The following is a 5,893-nucleotide window of genomic DNA, read 5'->3' as shown; positions in this document are numbered from 1 at the left end:
AAACTAAGAAAATCTGAATAAGGTAAGGACTTCAGTTAATAATAATGTATCAATACTGGTTCATCAATTGTAACAAGTGTACCATGTACATAAGTAACAAATGTAAGATGTTAATAGCTGGGGAAACTAGATGTGGGCTATATGAGAACTTTCTGTACTATATTCACAACTTTGCTGTAAAGCTTAAACTGTTCTAAAATTAAAACTTTACTAAAGATCAAAAAGGAAGATGGAAAGATGCTGAAGTAAGGTATGGGGGAGAGTGAGCCTGAACCAAATAAGTTGGTTTAGGGTCTGACAGTGGGTGTCAGATTTTGGAGAAAGAGAAGTTGGATGGCTATATCCAGGGTCAAAGAACTTTAATGGAAATGAAAGCTTTGGTGGAATTCCTAATTAATCATTTTTATAAAAATGGTGCATGATGGGCTTCATGAGCTCATTACATACTATTTGGAATGCACATTGAAATTTTAAGTTAAAATATTCATTGATGGGGAAAAAACCCTCAATAGAGGCGTTTAAACAACAGATTGGATTCTGCAAATAATTGAATTGGGAATTAAAGGACCCAATCCAAAAGTTCCCCCAGAAATCAGGAGTAAAAACAATGGTAAGAAATTTAAGGGAAAAACAAAGGCAAGAAAACTAAGTTTAAGACATTTCAAAATATGTACAATAGGAATTATAGGAGGACAAAAATGAAGATTGGTGATCAAGAAACTAATAGAAAAGATTTTAACTGGAAGAAAGATTATGATCTTAAGATCAAATGGGCTATTTGCTGGTCAGGAGCAAAAAGAATAGCCACAACTACACAAATTCTGGTGAAATTTCTGAGTTCCAAGGATGAAGATCACGTGGATAGGAAGAAACAAAAAGGTTTCATTCAGAGGAAGAAACCAACAGAAACTTCATGAAGAAAACAAAACTGAAATTATAGACTATTAAGAAATTAATGAGAACAAGCAAACCATACCCCAAAATCTACACAGGGTTGCTGTGTTCAAAAGACTGGCTTCTTATCTAGTAATAACTATGTGATCCCGGGCAAGTTACTTAACTTTATAAAGCTTCAATTCCTCACCTTTAAATAATAATATCAACTACTTCCATGGTGCAAATTATGTGCCAGACACGGTTCTAGGGGCTTTATGTGTATGAATTTATTTATCTCCCCTAACAGGCCTATAATGTAGATTATATGATTATCCCATTTTACAGGTGAAGAAATAGGAGCACCGAGAAGTCACATGCACAAGTTACAAATGGCAGCAACTGTAGCTCGAGTCTGCACTCATAACCACTATACTAAAGACTTCTTATGAGGCCTTATGGGGTGTTATGAGGATTCAGTGAGATAATACATTTGATAGTGTACTCAATAACTGGAGCTACTATCTGTTTAAAAAATGAAGCAAACATGTGACTTAAGGAGCTAGCAGAGGAACAATAAAATAATCTAAATCAGGTAAGAAGGAATTAATAAAGGCAATAATCATTTATAACTTAGCAAAAATGCTAAATTAGAATAAGAAAAATCATACACAGTATTGATAAATAAAAGCATAACTTGATTCTCCGAAAATAATCAACTATACAAACTTTCCTACAAGTTTCACCAAAGAGAAAATGTGGGCAAAACGCACAATATCATTACTTTGTTAGCAAAAACCTGGGATCATCTTCTAGGAAAATGCACAATAAAAAAAAAAATCAAGAAGTGAAAAACCTAATAGAGCACTAAAAAGATAAAAAAAAAAAAAAAAAATGCCAGAGTTAACCTCCAAAAGTCATCAGAACCAGATTTTATGGACAAGTTCTTATAAGAACTTAATTCGTTCAGCAATGCTTTTTTTTTTCAAAAAAGAAACGGTTGTTTTCCGTCAACCTGATTTGCATTTTGTGTTTCACAGTCTGCGGAAGAACAGCTTAAGGTGACTTGGCGGATGTCCCTACCCACTGGCTGCAGTGCCGTCCTGGGAGGCGGGCTGACTCGTCTTCTCCGGTGAGTCGCCGAAGAGGGCAGAGAGCCCCTGTGCCTGCAGCCCAGCCTGCCACCTCCGGTTGAGGGGCCGTAAATTCGGGAGCTGGAGCAGTCCGTTCACCCAGAAGTTCCTCCGTGCTCTCAACCTTTTCAGCTGTAGCCGGCTCTCCCTCTGCCATCTCTTCAGTGTCTCCGTAGACGTAGATCAGGTGTGACTTTCCGCGGGTGCTCATGGGAGATGGCGCCGCGCAGGCGCAGAACTTCCCCGGTCGGCATCCAGCACATCGGATGCACTGAGTGAGCGCCCTTGCGCATGTGTGAGACGGCAACGTCCACACGGCGCAGAGGAGAGCGTGCCTTACCCAGAGAGATGCGGGGCAGGCCCTGGGATCAGTAACCACCGGAAGTTGCAGGTCCCAGAAGGCTGCCTGGATCTGGTTAGAGAAGTTTCCAGGAGTGAAGTGTCCAGCAATAGGAGTGGCCGCACTGACTGCAACAAACTTCAGCACAGCCCACTGGCCAGTAGTCCTAGAGGATATGACACGACACCAGCAGGATTTTCAAAGGCAACAACGGCACGAGCTGCCGGCAGAAGCTTCTCCCGGTTCTCTTCAGATTTGTGATGTAGATACCATTACTTTTTCTTGTGTAAACGTACCGTTCCATTTGGAAGTCAAGGTTGGTGCCACCTAACTGGGTTCCTGCTGCAAGGAATTTGAGGACATACCCTCCTTCACTTGCAGGACCTCAAGGGCTCCAGACATTGTGAAAGTTTCCCTTTAAGTTACGACAGGAACCCAGAACAATGCCACGCACCCCTGTCTAGGTAGAACAGAAAGGACAGCAAATAATCTAATTGCTGTGTCCCAGGCACTGTTGTCACTGGGTTTGTGGAAATGAACAAGAAAAATCCCCTGCTTTCCATGGAGGCGTGACGGAACACTGAAAATTCTCAGGCTGATTAAACTCTTACAAAGTGTAGAGAAAAATGGAAAGCTTCCTAACGCACTTTATGAGGCTAGCATAATCCTGACCAAAACCTGAAAAAGCACAGAAAAGAGAAAATTAAGAATGAACTTATGGATGTAGATGATGCATGTAATGTATTAACACAACAGGTTCCCCTTCCAAAAGAGAATTTGGCCTTTCCGTTAATTTTTTAGTTCTGTTTCCCTGAAAACCAGATGAAGGTAAAATATAAACTGGGCCTGATTGGCAAAGTGTGTCTGGACTGGGAGGACTACCAATGAACTATAAATTCCTCATGGGGACATCACAGCCTTGGGCTCCCCTGAATGCAGGGGACTTGGAAACCCCCCCCCCATTGGAACTTTTCCAAGAGATATTGACTCCTATGGGGCACAAGGCCTTTAAGCCACCACCATCCTATCCCCTTGCAGTGGGAGCCTTGCTACTTCACACCTGAGCCATCTCATGTGGAGGGCTAAAGGAATGGCTCCTGGATGACCGCTCCCATGGAGAGAAGCAACCAACGCTGCCTTCCTGCAAATTATGTCCATCCTCTACCCTTTGGAGGAGGCAGGTACTGAGTGTGACCTAGGATAGTCTTGTGAGTCTGAATGTTTAGCTGAGTCCACATTTAGCTGAATGTTTGATTGAGCCTAGGAAGACCTCCCAGTGTGCATTACAAATAAAAAATTCAAAATAAAGGAATAGCAAATTGAATCCAGCAATGTGTTAAAAAGGTAACATAGTATGACCAAATAGATTTTATTCAAGGAATGTAAGGATGATTCAACATTTGGTAATCTATTAAAATAATTTATCACGTGAATAAGTGAAAAGATAAAACTCACGGTCCTGACAGGAACTTAAAAAGACACTCTGTAAAATTGAGAGACATTTCTAATAACTTAGTAAACTAGAAATACAAAACCATTCTTTATGATGAAATCAATAGCAAACATGATATTTAAATGGAAAACACTGAAAGTATTCCCAGTAGAGTGAAGAAAATGGCCACGAGGCTTGCTATGACAAAAATGGCATTTCCTTAATTCTAGCTGTGAAATAATAGCAACAAAAGGAAACAAGACATAGTATTCTAAAGAAATTGATTATAGCAGCAGGGGTCAGAAAACGGGCTGACTGCTTGTTTATTTTTAAATAAAGTTTTATTGGGACAAAGCCAGAGCCGTTAATGTATGTAATGTCTCTAGCTACTTCCCTGCTACAGCAACAGAGTTGAGGAGTTGGGACAGAGACCATATGGCCTACGAAGTCTGAAATATCCACTAGCTGGACATTTAAGAAAAATTTGCTGATCCCTGGACTAGAGGATTATTATTTTCAGATGAGAACATCTACTTAAGGAAAAAAACCAAGAGAATCCATTGAAAATCATTAAAACTAATAAGAGGGTTCAGTAGTTGGTGGGTATAAGATAAAGATACAAACATTAATCATTTTTCTCTTGTGTTGGATTGCATCATTTGGCCTAGTTCCTCCCTCCTCCCCATATCCATGCCCTTTGCCATATAACTGCTACATCTCCTCTCACCATGGGCAAGGTGCCCTGCTTCGCTCATTGATCAGCCATATGACTTGCTTTTGTACTGGCATGTAGGCAGAAGTGATGCAAGCAGAGGCCTGAGATGAAACGAAGCACTGGGCTTTACTCCTACATGTCTTCCACTACACGAGAAGAACTTTTACATGGGATTATCCCAACGGTCTCAGGTATGTGGAAGCCAGGCCCAGCCTAGATTAACCAACTCCTGCAAACCTGCAGGTATATAAGTGAACCCAAACAAGATCAGCAGAGCTGTGCAGTCAAGCCCACCTGAAGCCCATAAATATATGTGAAATTAATGATTATTGTGGCATGCCACTAAGGTGTTGTGGGCTTTTGCTACATAGCAAAAGCTAACTTCTATACCTATAATATTAGCAATAACCAGTTAGGAAATGTAACCCTGCACTCAATAGCTATTAAAATAGAAAACACTTCATCTCTTTCTTTACCCTTTTTACCCAACTACCTACTCAACATGGCCCCTGGATGCTTAATAGGCATCTCAAACTAAACACGTCCAGAACAAAATTCACCCCATCGCAACTCCTCCACTCCAGTACCTGTGTCTTCTGCAGTCTTCCTTATGTCAGTCAATGACTCTTTTCTTTCTCTCTCCTCATTTAGCCAGCCCACCAGCCTATCAGGTCTAACTGTAAAAGGCAATCAAGTCTTCCACTCTTGTGTCCCAGCTATTCTCCATGCAGCAGCTATTCTTCATGACCTAAACTATAGGTCAGATCATGTTATTCCTCTGCTCAAAGCTCTCCGATGGCTCCCACCTTATTTCGAGTAAAATCTTAAGTCCTCCTCACCACCTATCATACTCTATTTGATTTGCTTTCTGGCCCCCTCTCTGACCCCAATGTTTCCATTCTTTTCTTCAGTCACTCTGCTATAGAAACACTAGCCTCCATGCTGTTCCTCCTGCATGGCAGACACACTCTATCCTCAGGGCCCTTGAGCTTTCTATTCTCACTGCCTGAAATATTCTCCAAGATATCTGCCTGACGCACTCACCCACTTTCTGTGGACCTCCACTCAAATCACCGTACCAGAGATTTAATACTGATCAAAATCACTGACCACCTTAAAGAACGTAACTCCCACCTTCTACCACTCACTGTTTCCTTACCTGCTTTTGATCTTCATGGCACTTATGACCACCTGACATATTACCAAGATATTTGTTTGTTTATTGTCTTTCTCTGCTTTCTAGAATGTAGGCTTCCCAAGACCAGATACTTCGTTTTGCTCACTGCTTTATCCCCAGAGGCCTAGAACAATGCTCAGGATATAATAAGTTCTCAATAAATACTGTTGAATAAATAGGTAGACCTAGGAATAAACTTCACAAAACTCTGCAAAACCTGTAT

General features: G+C 41.0%; 1 pseudogene; it reads right to left on the bottom strand.

The window, feature by feature from the left end:
- Positions 1–1,229: 1,229 nt before the first annotated feature.
- LOC101332557 (small ribosomal subunit protein uS2-like) lies at positions 1,230–3,021 on the bottom strand (annotated as a pseudogene).
- Between the last annotated feature and the right edge of the window lie 2,872 nt (positions 3,022–5,893).

The sequence above is a fragment of the Tursiops truncatus genome, chromosome 3 (genome assembly GCF_011762595.2).
Source record: "Tursiops truncatus isolate mTurTru1 chromosome 3, mTurTru1.mat.Y, whole genome shotgun sequence".
In the NCBI taxonomy this organism is placed as follows: domain Eukaryota; kingdom Metazoa; phylum Chordata; class Mammalia; order Artiodactyla; family Delphinidae; genus Tursiops; species Tursiops truncatus.
The sequence above is the reverse complement of the archived record's forward strand: the minus strand, read 5'-3'. Positions and strand labels throughout refer to the sequence as shown.